The sequence below is a fragment of the Pteropus vampyrus genome, unplaced genomic scaffold, assembly GCF_000151845.1.
Source record: "Pteropus vampyrus isolate Shadow unplaced genomic scaffold, Pvam_2.0 Scaffold116, whole genome shotgun sequence".
Taxonomy (NCBI): Eukaryota; Metazoa; Chordata; class Mammalia; order Chiroptera; family Pteropodidae; genus Pteropus; species Pteropus vampyrus.
The window spans coordinates 5166810-5181814 of record NW_011888897.1 but is presented as its reverse complement, the minus strand read 5'-3'; the positions used below and the strand labels follow the sequence as shown (position 1 = coordinate 5181814).

Sequence of the window (15005 nt, the reverse complement as noted above, 5' to 3'; positions counted from 1 at the left end):
CTCAAGGGAGACGTTCCATTGTTTATCAGGCCATGTCTACACTGGCTGAGCAAAGCGCTCTGTTCAGAAGGAGAAGCGCCTTTGGCAGCTAGAGTCCACATAGCTGACCCATGGATGTTCTGGTGGAGCATCTTCACCTAATTACACAAGTGCAATGAAATAATGAGACATTTGATAAAAATGACCCATGACGACAAAAAAGCATGGCATGACTGTCGTTCTAATTTATTTATGTGGTAGTCATTTAGAAGGTAATTCAAAGAACCTATAAAAACAACAAGAATGCTTACGCTTTACAGGCAACAATGAATATGGGTATTAAAATAGTTGGCAACTCAAACATTTGGTTTAAGCCCAGTCATGTTTCTAAACAAGACAGTGGTGGCATAATTTTAAAATGCAATACTCTTTCCTAACTGGTCTAAGTTAAGCTTTTAACTGATTTTATATTTATGGAAGAAAAAAAAATCTCTGAGTTCAAATATTTGAAAAGATGATTTCGATCTCACACAAAAATTAGGTAAAATGACAATCAATATTTTGGAGAAAATATTTACATTCTTCCCACTTGCACCATCAAGATGTAGTAACAACTGTGGGTGCATTCTATTCTGGGGACAGTAAAATGCCCTCAAATCATCTTGAATGTTGAGATCCTTTCACCAAATTTTAGAATAAAAAGAGGTTTAGCAGAAATGTTTTACTAACAGCTATGAAATTATAGGCTTCTCCCTTCTTCCACCCAAACACACTCAACCCTGTGAAATAACAGATACAACATTAATCACCTCTGGAACTTTGCCAGGCTTCCCTCATCCTGAGCTGGCAGAGTTGGACAAAATTGCCTTGAAGGAAGAAAGCCTCTTACACCCCAATGGATACCCTCAGAGGATGTCAGAGAGTGTCCATTCCAACTCTTTGCAGAAAGATGGGGTGAATATTTAAATGTGTCAGAATCTATCAGAACTGTGCATTACGAACTACACTTCACCAATATCACTCTAAAATAAATTTGCTACGTCAAACTCCAAACCCCAGTTTCCCTAATCACTTGGACTTTGCAGGCAGGGTTATCCCCCATTCTTTGCCACTCTCATCTTCAGATTTTCCGGGTAGTGGTCAGTCTGTTTCTATTTAATAACTGTTCAATTTAAATACTAAATCTTCTTTTGCTGGGAGCAAAATTCTACCTTCAGACTGAGTCAGGGCAGCACATCAGTTGAATAACTTATAAATTACCACTCAAATTCTTAAATCAAAATAAATCTAGGTGATCTGAGAATTGCTTTATTTAGCAAAGTCGGTCTAAAAGAAATCTATTATTTTCTCTTCCTATATGAAGCTCTAAGAATGTCGAAATATAAAACCACTGCCTATGTTTGCCACATAATGTTTGAGTACCTCAAGATGATGGTGATGATGGTGATGATTCAGGGAACACTCTTATGGTCCATACCCTTATGGTCCTTACTACGTGCCAGGAGCTGTCCTAAATGCTTTATATGCATGAACTCATTTAATCTCTATGCCAACCCTATAAGGTAAGTACTACTATTTCTCTTTTACAGATAAGAAAACAGAGTCTTAGAGGCAGCCAGGAACTTGCCTCAGATCACATGGTTAGGAAGTGGTAGAGCTAGGATTAGAAAACAGGCAGTTAGATGCACTCAGAAGCAAAACTGCGTCTCACTGACGATCATTTCAAGATACTATTTACTCGTTTAAAACTTCAGTTCTGGAAGATATTCACTGAACGTGGAAAACATCAAATAAGATCAGAGCTGCAAGAATAAAAATGATTAAATAGGGCCTCTCAGTGGAGCATGTTCCTAATTGTCAACTCAGAGAATCAGGCCACCGGAGGTTAAATCCTGACACCGCCTTTTACAAGTTAGGACAGTTATTTTAATCTTTCTATGAGTCGGTTTCCTCATCTATACAATGGGAAGAAGAATCATACTACCACTTAGGGATCAAATAAACAAATCCATTTAAAATGCTTAACCCAGTGCATGGCACATAGCAAGCATTCAATAAATATATGCTGCTGTTAGTGTTACATTTAGTTTGTGTAAGACTAGCCTCCAGCTGCAACTAAACACTAACAATCAAAGTTTTGCCATTTGTGTGTGAAAATATTAACATAGATTTTAGGAAAATCGGTTGTGGTCACAGGAAATCCTTTCAGCCCAGGGAAAGTTTGACTTGAACAATTCACTGTGACATATCTCCACATATAATCGCATTTATTTTGTGAGAGCACAGGCAAATCAAAGAATATGTGAGAATAACCTAAACAGTCATCAGAGCTGACAATGTTGTCAGACAGCCATCTCAAGAGCCAGGAGTAGATATTTCTATAAGGGTAGGTTTTAAGTAACACAAAATAATCCCTTGCTTAATTGTTCTCTTTAAATATCATAATCCAGACTTCTCAACAGTTACTGCAGTGAAATTGACCTGGACAGCGGGATGCGATCTTAACGATTGTGCAATTCAACTGTTGTAAAACTGTCCATGTGTTCAGCTTGTCTGCTCCTTTCTTTGCTCCCTTCTCTTTATTTTCTAAAAGCTTTGGCTTACGCTTAAGTCTCAACTCTTTGAGGCCACATGAGTGACTTAGAAATGGCTGCTTAGGAACCTGAAATAGAAATTTCCATCGTAAAGAGAAAGTAATGCAAGTACTAAAAGAAAATGACTCGCCGAATGCCCACTTGCACTGTGCTATTGGTAAGCGTTATACGAAGAGAAAAGGACAAATTGAAACCTTTTTACCTTTTAGTTCTAAAAAGGACACTCCACAAGGAGAAAGCAAAGAGCCTGGAGACCTGTCAGGAGAACCTCGGAGAAGCCATTCGAGGTAAAGCTCACACTTTTGCCTGGATATTTCCAGGATATACTAAACTGCCTTTTTGTGGTCCAGGTGCCACAGGACTTAAGAACCAATTGCTGGTCCCAGTGCCTCGGAGATGGCTATTCTTTGGCAATCCTGAGGAGAAGGAAGTATTGACGTACAAAGTAGCACCTTAATCACGAATTAAAATTTTGAATAAAAGGGTCAGTGTCTAGCCTCATCTGGTATAAAGAGAATAGACAGAAAGTGGACTGATAAGGCAAAGCACACGAGGTTTAGATTTTAGTCCTACATCTGTACCTGTGAAAGCTCACCGCCGTCAACATTCAGAAGGCACACACTCATAAACACACAAATAAGCAGTCTTTCATTCTGAAATGAGATTTTAGCAATAATCAGCCTCCACTCCTCTAGATGAGCACAGTGTGTCCCAGAAATACTCATCTGCCTTGAGGATCATTGAGTGAGGGGCAGTTCTAGTATTAGAACTCCTGGAGGTAGAAGAAGGTAGTTGAAGAGTTAGAGAAGAAATAAATCTCCTGAGAGCAATTCAATTATTAGAAGGAAAATAAAAGGGCCAGGAAACACACAAGACTTCTTCTGGTAAGAGATGTCAACATCTTCAATTGGGAATGATCTACCCAGATGATAGAGGCAAGAAGAGATGCTGTACTTGGCATTTTGCAACCAAGAAGTATGGAGAACACCAAAGATGAGGAGCCAGACGGAGTATCTGGTTTTATTATTTGATGATGAGCCATTGTAACAAAAGAAACGTATCATTTCAGCAACTTTGTGGGAAAGTTATTCCATGCTCAGGCTTTTTATCTGTGAATATCATTAAGTCAACTGAGCACAGTGCCAGGCACAAAATCATCTTTGACCAGCAATATTGTTATTTTCTTGTGGCAGCCTTATTTTTCTCATTGCCCCATGTTTAGGTCTCATTTAGGGCTGTTTAAATCCTTTAAACTGAGTGATTTTAAAAAGGATTCTACTTATTTCACATCATGCACAAGTGCCAACAAATGACCTTGATTCCCCAACACCAAATAATCTCCAAACACCAAATGGAAAGTTAAGAAAAAAGAAAAAAGATTAGATCTATGAGTAGTCCTCACTGGCCACTCTGCAGACCTGCTGTCATTTCTCATTATCCTTTTTTATGATTCCCCACACAAATTCAACCCAGGTGACTCGGTTCTTAATGAAATGAATGTGAATTAATTCTGATGATGAATTTTAATGCGACAACACTTCAGATACTCTCAGACATTCCAAATGCAAAACGTACCCTTTTCTATGATGAAACTGGAAATTCCTTTCTTAGGAAAACTAGGTTATTTCACCTCAGCTATTTTGACATAATAAAATGATTTGCATTATCAGTAAGGTCAGAGGGGATAGAAGTGGAATTCAAGCTTCCCACATCCTTACCTCCATGCCACCATCACATATTTCTCATTCCCTATTTTATAATTTCACAGCATTACAAATCGTGCAGAATGACTTCAGGCTTGATCTTGCCATTATGCTTGATTGTTCAAAATTACACTAGTCCCAGAATGTTGACTGAATTCCTTTCAATATTTTCTCTGTTGGTTTATTAAACAGCAGTGTCATACTTAAAGCATGATTATTCCTGGGGCCACTCATTCAATTCTTTGAAGACTTGACATCGAATTAAAAACAACAACCACAACAACATTCCCCTCAATCTTCTACTATTCTCTCTATCCTCCGTGTTTTTGGCATGCCAGAAATAATTATAAGGGGCTTAATAAATACAGAAGACATTTCTCTTGAATATTCCAGAATGGATGAATACAGGATGGCTTTGTTGTCAGCTTTATTCTAGCTGGAGATTAGCATTCAGCTTCAGCAATACCTCACGTGAAAGCAGAGGCCTGTCTTAATGTCTTTGATTTCTATTCCTGTGACTCTAGCCCGACTTCCCAGGCACTATTCGCTCCTTACAGATAATTATTAATGGCAAAGGCCCTTTTCCTTCAGAGGTGTCTCTCACCCTTTCGTGCCCCTTTTCATATGAGCATATTCAAGGCAGTAACTTTTCTATGTCACTTATTAATTTCAGGGCAGCTTGCTTAAAAACAGGTTTCTGATTAGAATGGAATAAAAAAAAAAAAAGCAAGAGGTGATGATAAAACCTTGTCTTCAGAGCTCTCTCTTATTTCACACTTTCTCCTTAGAATGGGCACTGCCTGGCCTTTTCATCAAAGGCAGAAAATCTGTTTTGTATCCAAGGTAAATGGAGAATGCCCACACCTACATCTCTTTTCAAAGCTTATTATTCTCATATATGGTAAAAAACTATTACAAAGGTTCCTGCTCTAATACAGTCTTGGCTGTATTGTAGGATAAATATAGTCGTCTCTCTACAAAATGATGCATTCTATGCCCCTCTCCAGGGGGATGGAATGCAATCTAATATTAGGGACTTTATCCATTTTCACTGATAATCAGGATTACAACACATTCTCTGAATCTGATTCGTTGGTTGATATTTGCTCCTCTGTGAGTTCTGGAAAGAAACTCCACCAGATGGGCTTATCAGTGAAGAGGCCCATGGCCAGCGGAAACCTGACACAAATTCTGGGAGACGAGTTTCTGAGATGACTGTGGCTTGATGGAAAAAGTTCTTGACGTGGACAGATGGAATTGGGTTTCTTCTCTATCACATCTTAGCCATGAGCAAACCACTTATAGCTCCCCGAGTCTTATTTTATAAAACACTAGCAATAATGTCTTTTGAGGTTTACATAATAAATTGAACAATATATATGACAATGAAACATTGATTCATAATAAAGCATCATATAAATGCTCAGCATTATTTTTCTCAAATAATGACCTATAGCTAATGAACAAATAAGACCATGGACGCCAAACAGAAATCTAGGAGAAAAAAATCCATGTAAAATATAATCAGTTTATTCAGCACTTAGAACAGGACTTTTTCCTAAAGAAATATTACCATTACCGAAATTTAATCTCATGTATATATCATATACAGGTGACTAATTTCCAAGGAATGATAATGCAGTAAAATACTCAAAACTACATACAGAATAGACATAAATGAACACTTCTTAATAATTCAGGAGTCATTTCATTGTCGTATTGCACCTAAGGGTCATAATTACAATTATCAATGGCTAATTTACTAGAGAAATGGATGAAGTCCAAATGACTCCATGATATAACTGAGAATAAATTTTAGAAATTAATCCATGCTATCTATTTTTAATACTGCCACACATCTCTATTTCAAAAAAGTGGCATCACCTCAATAATTCTAAGTTATCTGACCCGCGCTTTTTAGTGATTTGTATTCTCTCTGAGGAGATGTTAGCTACGGCAGCAATTTCCACATTCTGACATGTCACCAAGTACAATGCCCAAACATAAGGACTTTTTGGTGGCACTCAAGGCTGGGAGTTCTCTACTTCTCCACATCTGATATACCAGATTTGGAAAGAACAGCAGGAAGTAACTGCAGAGGTGGGAATGGGGAGAATATCATAAGCTCTGCCCTAACTAATTGATGGGACTGTCAAAAAAAATGAAATAATTTAAAATTTGAGGAAGACTTTGTAACTTACATGGCACTATATAAATTTAAGGTGTTATTATAATTATTACTAGCAATCGTCTTACCTAGTTCACAATGGATGAGTTACATACAGCTTGAGAAGAAAGCGTTGTTTTTTTCAAATGATGGTACATTTATCCCTCCATCATCCAATTCTTGCTTTCTCAGCTTATCTCCCAGCCAACATGAGTGACATGTATAGTCTATTCTTGTTTTATTCTGTTTTTGTCACAGTTTGACACAGTTGGGATAGATGGGAAAATCTTGCAGAGACTAGAGCTGAGAGTGAATTTGGAAATTTTTAAAATAACTGACTCTGAATAGTAAAGTACCGAGTTTTCTGCACATAGAAAGTTAAAATGCTCTTCGTTAATATGGCTAAAAGCATGTCACAATTACTGTAGAATAGTAGAATATTCGGAAAGGTCAACGTCTGAACATTGTACCTGTTAGGATGCCATTGTCACAAAAGGCAGACACATGTTATAATGATCTCTACTCTGAGCTTCGTCATCTAAATTGTCTCTGAAATAAATAAATCTGTATATGTGCAGGTGCATGCACGGGCCCTTAAGGTTTTATAATTATGAATACACAGTTATACAAAAATTATGCCACAATAAGAACCAAGGAAACATTTGGCAGAGTGCTGTAAAACTCTGTAAGGCTATCAACAATCATCCGTCAACCAACTCAAAGTAAACTTAGATTAATAAAAGTAGATCTTCATTTCCCCATCATGGGAAATGAATATCTGTCTCCTTAATTGTCTCTTTAATTAACTAATAGAAGCATCCTTGGATGATGTACTGTTATAAGTACAACAGAGTGCTTAAAGGGGGAAGAGGAGAAAAGTATAAAGTGATTATATAATTAGTACTTTAAATGAATGAGTGAGATTTACATTTGCTACCATGGAAGGATCTCTCTCTATATATACACACACACACATATATACGTATATATAGAGAGACTATATAGATAGATATAGATATAGATATAGATATAGATATAGATATAGATATAGATATATAGATATATAGATATATAGATATGTATACAGTCCCAGTTAGGTTTCACACACACAGACAAGTGTGTGTGTAGAGAAAATATAAAAAGACAAGGGTCAATCTATTAATGGTTCTATGTGGGGAGGGAAGTAGAATTGGGGAGGGAGGGGCAGGAGGAAGAGAAGGAGTTCCTTTTAACTCTTGAAATTTCAGTATGATTACTACTACTTTTCTAATTAATTTTAAAAGAAACAAGAAATATTAAGTTACGACACCAATACTCGGGGACTGTTGAAGGCAATTACAGGTCTTTTATAATCGAGCCTACTGCTATCTATGCTGGTCACAGAGTTCTGCAGAATAGATATTTTAAGTGACTTCGAGAGCACCTTTTCTGGCATATGGCCACTTACCCGTCTCAAGCACTTCCAAAGCTTCACCCAGGAGACGATGCCCACGATAACCTCAAATCTAAGGAGTCAAAAAATAGTAGTAAATTCATCATTCCCCTCAGCCCACATTCACAGCTAAAAGGGTTGTCCTCCTGTTTCTAACAGGATAGATTTAAAGCACTAGAGACAAAAATCGCACCCTACATATTAAAAACCCATCCATACTTGCTTACCATATAAAACCCTCACGACCAGTGATTTCAGAACAGGGGCTCACGTGGAAGCACACCGCTTTCTCCACTGTCCAGGGCACCTATCTTTATCCCATATCACAGCGGCTGATCTGGGATCCTTTGAAATAACAGAACACAGAGAACTAAGAGTCTTAAAAATTGGGTCTGCTATTTTGTCTACAGTATGATCAAATTAACTTATCTGTTGACATACAGGGTCCTAATCATGCATGCATATGTTTGTTTAAAAATATGCCTCTGCCATAACCCAGGCCTGCACCTTCGTCAGGGTAAGACCATAAGATGAATTATCGTCTACTCACTCCCCCTAAGAAACTTAAAATTGTACAAGCAGTAACTTTAAATATTAAAAAGATCTTAAAATTATCAATCTTTTCTAACTTTTGAAGAATTCATGTTTGTCTTTGATATAACCTTAAATTTTACTCATTCTAGAATCATTACTATTTACGTCCATGACTTTAAAAGTCAAAATAAAAGAGCTGCTGGAGGAGTAATGAGTCAAATGGAGAGTTGGCAAACTATGACCAGTGGGCCCAATCCAGCCTGCTGACTGTTTGCATAAATAAAGTTCCACTGGAACACAGTCATCTGTTTACGTCCTATCTAAACTGCTTCTGTGCTACAACAGAAGTAGACACAATAGAGGATATATTAATTAAAATTGGACGGTGTATTTAAAAAATGGAATGAACCTATGTATCCATTTCCCCCTTTGGTATGCTCTTTTTGGGAATCTATTTCTGTAGGACATTCTAATAGTGATTTCTTAAGGAGTGTGTGTTTGCTCCCTTTCTGATACTAGAAAGAACAAAAAAGAGATGGTGAAGAAATAGTATGGTAAAACATAGGTAGCAGGAATATAAATTAGGAATGGAGTGACGGTACAAGCAATGTCTTTAAATCTGAACTTTGCCATTTCATTCACACCCACGTGAGCCAAGTACCGAAGTTTTTTAGTGAGTGTGGTGGAGATAGAAAGAAAGGTTTAAGCTGAATGATTTGGATAATAATGAAGCTTATTTATCCAGTCTTTGGAACTGTTTATAATATATTGAGAACTGCCTCAATTCCCAAGTTCCCAACTTTATCCTGAAAAGAATTAGGCAAAAAAAAAAAAAATTGCTTAAGCTCAATTTTTGCAAAATATTTGCATGGATGGAGATACTACACAGCCTACTGCCAAAGATGCTCCAAATTAATTATGCCCGGCAAGTTGGCTGGGCTTGTTTGGCATCTCATGAACAAAAAATAAACCTCACTCTTCTTTCTGAGAAAATAGCATTTGTAGTGTTTTGGGGACAACAAACCTCAGTGTGCTACTTCTTGGTATAAAAACTATATATATATGAAATGTGGATAAATAAAGCTTTAAAATCTTTTCTCTGACTTAAGAATTGACCACCCTGAAAAACCCATGTTTTAGTCATGTGACTGAATGCATCATATAAACTACATTTTTAAATGTTTAAAAACCACAGAGAAGCAGTGTCATGAAATAGTAAGAGGATTGATCTGGAAATTGAGATAATAGATTCTTGTGATACTTCTAAACTAATTGTGGTGTTTTGTACAAGCCAATAACAGTCTTTTTTGAATTTCAGCTTCTTTTAGGAGTAAAATATAGTTACCCCTATATTTTATATTTGTGTACTTATATACACAAATTATATACTTGTATATTTGTGACTCAGTTGCTGTTCAGAAGGAATGAAGGGTAAAATTAAAGCCAAAGGCAAAGTATGTAGAGATTAATCAGGTAGATAGATAGATAGATAGACAGACAGACAGACAGACAGAAGACAGAGAGACAGATATATGCTTAAATGAACAGTTTCCTGAGTCAATTATCAGCAATGGAACTGACAAAGATTTTTTCAATTCTGTACCAAATTCTTATCCAAGAACGTCTGAATTTAGTTGAAGGAATTAAGTTGCTAACGAGTGGCTAACAGCTGTCAATGAGCTGTAAAGCTCACAAAAATACAAATCGGAAGATGATATAGTTAATACAATGACAGGAATATGCACAGGGTTTGATATGAATAGCTGAGATAGAGGATGACAAGACATATAAAGGAAAGGCTTTTAAAGGAGGTGACATACTTGTGTTGACTGAGGAAGGAAGATTAGGAGTGAGCCAGAAAAGGAAGTGAGAAGTGACTTAGAGACAAAGAAGATGTAAAAGCAAAGAAATGATATGGTTCATATGTAGAATTCCTAGCTGTTGTGTGTTGCTGAAAAGCACAGTTTAAAACAGGAAATTGTTAGAGATAAGATCAGAGAAAGGCAGGAAGTAGCACATCTAAAGCTACAACTTAAGTTGGGACTATTTTGGATTTTATCCAGCAGGGCGGGAAAACATGAGACAGTTTTAAGCTTACAAGGCAGGTTTGCTTTGTGTTGTATGTGCGGGGTATTTGATGACGACAGGTTGGGAGAAGAAAGATCATTTTAATGGTACAGATGCCCAAATAAGAGATAAAGTGCAGTAACTGGCAGTTCTGAACTATAACAGTGGTAATAAGATTGGCATTTTGGTGGGCTCAAGAAATATTTGGGATGAAAGGGTAGCGGATTCTATAATGGGATTGATGTGGAAAACAACAAAAGTGGGAAAAGAGAAGCTAAAATATGACCTTTGGGTTTCTAGTTCGAGTGAACGAGTGGACAGTGGTTCCACAAAACAATACGGAGAACATAGATGGAGATCAGGTTAAGAGGAACAATGAGGAGGTTGGTTAACACACGTTGGGTTGAAGGGGCTCAGTGGAAATGGCAGGTTGTTCAAGTCCGAATTGTGGGAAGGGGATTTGTTCTACATATAAAGTTTATGAGTAAATCATGACAGTGGATGAGAGTATGGAAGGAGAGTGTTGGGGGTAACAGGAGCATTGCGATGAGGGTGAACTTTGGGGAGGAGGAAGAAGAGAAGGCCCTAAAAGGGACAGAGAAGGAATGATTAGATGATGATCTGGTGAGTGGAAGCCAGAGGGCAGAGAACTTGAAGAAGAAGAGAGTGATCAATGGGGCCAAATGTGCAGAGAGATCCAGGAAACACCCCCCAAACCCACTGGATTTAGCAATTCAAGAACCAGCAGCGAAGCCGTGAAGTGCCGTATTCTGGGAATTGTAAAATGGAGGTGAGGAAATGCGCAAAGTGCATGTAGATCGAATTTTCAAAAGGTTTGAATGAGATGCGGGGAAGAGAGATGGGCAGGGACCAGAACAAGGGAGAGAGCTTTTAGGACAGGGGAAACGAAGATACACTGGACCAGATGACCATCTGTGCCTGAGTGCCAACCCAGACCACAGCAAACTCAGCCAGTGGCTGTGCCACCCCCTTTCCCTTCCGCTTCCATTTTTCATTTCTGTTCTTCTATCACATTCACGTTTGAGAATCTTTCTGAGCACTTTGCCCTGGTCCTAGGATAGCTGATTCTTTAGTAAGGAAACATGGAATAAGATAGAGTCAGATTCATTATTTTCTTGTTGTATCTGTGGAAATCAGGAAAAAAAAAAAGATGTTGTTTTCCTTAAATAATTACTGTCGTTTAAAAACCTAAACTCCTATTTAAGCCCTGTCAGTCACTACCAGAGTGCTTACATTTTATTTTTTAATAATGCTTTTATGATAGATGTGCGGGCACATTATGAGAGATCAAACGAGATCTGATTTATTGGTGGATGGCAAGTATATGTGCAATTAGTTTTCTACACTTTAGAATCTCCTACACTGGGAAGAGACAACACAGCGTAGTTAAAGGAGGCTCAGTCTGGATATGGATAGATTTGAGGTTTTTCTTGCTGTTACTACCTAACCCCGTGACCTTAAACAGGTCCCTTCTCAAAGTTCTGCCTTCATTATAACTTTGAAATGAGGTCCTTCCCCCTTCGATGACTTCCTCTTCCAGAATTTCCAGCTATGAGAAAAATAAGACTGAAACTCCTGTTACATTTTCTAAGATTTAGGAAATTAAATCAAACTATGTTTTGTGGACATTGAAGCAAATACTGAGCAGTTCCAAGGTCAAAAAATTACAGCATATTATCTTGGGAGAGAAATGCCTACTGGTAATGATTAGAAAAGATAGCTATATCCATAGGCTTTTCTTTTTTCAAATGGAAAGCTTATTTAAGTCACACAATATTTTTCTTCCCTTTCAAAGTCCAATACCAAGTGTTTGATGACAAATCAGAGCAGGATTGTTCCAGCCACAGTATACATGCCAGTGTCTCCAAAAGCAACGTCAGAATGATAATTTCTAAAGACAAATGATTCATTTCTGTTTCTGCTCTATTCACTTGAAGAACATAACCACAGTCAAGATTCAGTCCACAGTTCGGTAATACAGAGTATGTGCCTTTGGTTACCAACGCAGACAGCAGTTTCTCTCTGTAGTGTCTCCCTAGACGATGCCAAGTGAAATGACCTCAAAGAATTCTGGTGTGGGGTGGGGCTAGGGTACACAAAAGTGGTTTTAGCTTTATATAACTTTAACAAACACATACTTTGTGATCTTGGAAATATAATGGAATCAAAGTGCAAATAAACGACCTTAATTTTTCTTCTTCATTCCAGAGACAGAACAAAAAACATGCCATAAGGATGTTTGGTTCTTTTTTCTAGGATTTGCTATATACTCTCACTTGGTCTTGCTTTAGCTGTAATTTCTCCGTCCAAGCAGCAAAACCTTCAAACAATATTTAATTCCTTTTTATCCTTTACTGTTTCTGAATCCTCCTTCTGTGGTGTTGGATTTCGCTGATGTTGTTATTTTGTTTGATTATTTTCTTCCCAACGCCTAAGCTTACCCCTTTCTTTTACATCTCATCGACAGTGTCAGTCCAGGATCTAACGATCACTCGCTTGGATTATTGTGGCCTATTTTATCTGGTTCTCTGATTTCCAAAAACGGAGACTCTTCATCTGCCTTTATATGGTTTTCAGATTTAATAAATAAGCCTTTTGTCAGTACACAGCAGAACTGCGAGGGTTGTTTCCCTGCTCTTTCATGGACCTCATTACCTCCATTTCCTCCTTAGGTTTCCACGTTGATGTTTTAAATCGTAGGCTCACCTAGCTTCAGAGTCCATGGGGACACCTCACCCTGTCCTAGCTGCTTTGTCTTTTAACACTCTCCAGTTTGCCATATTCTTCTCTGGAAAGTCATCTCAATGCCCTCATCCTCTACCTATTCTTTCATTAGCGAGCCTTCTCTCAAAGTGTGCCCTAAGTTGGTAATGATGTCTTCGACTCACCTAGTCTTCTCCCTTCTTTCCCTCAGCAATATCTGGCTCTAGCCTTCTGTAAGAAGTATATCTTGGTTGGTAATATCTGGAAAGCAAACACACCTTAGTTGCAACTTCTCAAGCATACACCATTTTTACACCATCTCCCCTTTTTATAATACCTAAAATTACTCTATGATGTGCATGTTTTAAGCCTTCAGGACTTTAATGGTATTATCTCGCTCCAAATTTATTATATCTGTATCTCCTTTTTTAGACTTTAAGCTCCCCAAGTGCAGGAATTATACAGCTATAAGTCAACTTTTTAAAGTACTGTCTAGGTATCATATTAGAAATGATTTTAATAATGACAATAAAATAGAAAGAATTATGTAAATTTACCTATTCCTCCACGAGGACATAAATGAACAAGTCATCCTGGTAACCACATAGCTTGCCTCTATTAGCTCCCCAGTGTGCCTTGAGAGCACTAAGCCTGTTTCTTACCTTGCTCCCTGTCCTATGGAGCTAATCCAACCATACACTTGCCTTTGAAGTCAATTGGAACATCATGCATGGGTGAGCTCCAGAGAGTACGCAAAAGCATGAAAAGAAAACTGACATGTTATTCTTAACCAAAGGGACTGTGCTATTTTTGTGTTTCTATACCCGTTTGGGCATCCCACAGATTTCAAGAGCCTGCAGATGAAGTAGGAGAAGACACTGAAGTTAGCAGTGCCTAGCAAATGGAGAATGGACAACAGACGAAGCTACAATAGAATAAAAGTTTTAAATTCCTAGTAAATAATTCTCATTTTTTAAAATTTATCAAGAGTCATACAAATCACAAATATAAAATTCATTAAGGCTATAAACTCTTCCCTGAGCATGTCAAGTCCTGCTGGAAATGGAATCCTTTTCTTCTCCATCTAAAGCATAACAATTGGCTTGTAGACTGGCTTTAAACTCACTGCAACAGCCATTTATCCAGAATTTTTACTGAAAAGGAGTTGTGCTCATCAAGATAAGAGTACCATCACAATCTTCAAGAAGAAAAGCATAAAGCAGTTCTCATAGCATATGACTCTCCACGGCCACTTACAAAGCACACTCTCAAACAGCATCCGTCTGCAATGTGGCAACATGGTAAAATATAAATTACTGCTTTAATATTTCTCATAGCCTAGGGCTTAGAACTAAATGACCTTTTGGAAACTAAATTTATGATATCCTTACCTTTTGACCCTGCAAGTCTCTTCCTAAAAATAAATTCTATGATAATAAAACAACAACAACAACAAGCCCCATTACTTAAGAACTATGTGTGCTTTGGGTGGGTTTTTTTTCCCCTAAGTCTCCGTGTGGTAATCTGTAAACAGTGTATAATAATAGTACTTGCTTTATAGCTCACGTGGGTATGATGCCTGACATGTGGGAAATGTCCAAGAAATGTTAATAAGGTGGATATTATAATCCTTTTTTTACAGAGGAAGAAACTGTGTTTCAAAGATGCTAAACAATTGGTCCAAGGTAATAGCAGGTCTGGGATTTGAATGTAATTTGGTTTGATTTCAGACTATACCCCTCTGGCTTCAAAGGCTGCTGCTTAACTTAGAGCCCCAAAGTAAATAAGAAAAGGAGACATCAGCT

At 37.6% G+C, this 15005-nt stretch overlaps 1 long non-coding RNA gene across 1 annotated transcript in view; it reads right to left on the bottom strand.

The window, feature by feature from the left end:
• Nucleotides 1-3901: 3901 nt before the first annotated feature.
• The window catches only part of LOC111743558, a 37438-nt gene continuing 26334 nt past the window's right edge, over nucleotides 3902-15005 (bottom strand). The window contains exons 8-10 of the long non-coding RNA XR_002781777.1: nucleotides 8103-8220; nucleotides 7891-7948; nucleotides 3902-4449 (exon numbers count right to left, since the gene is read on the bottom strand). This is a non-coding gene — a long non-coding RNA (uncharacterized LOC111743558). The remainder of the gene's footprint in view (nucleotides 4450-7890; nucleotides 7949-8102; nucleotides 8221-15005) is intronic.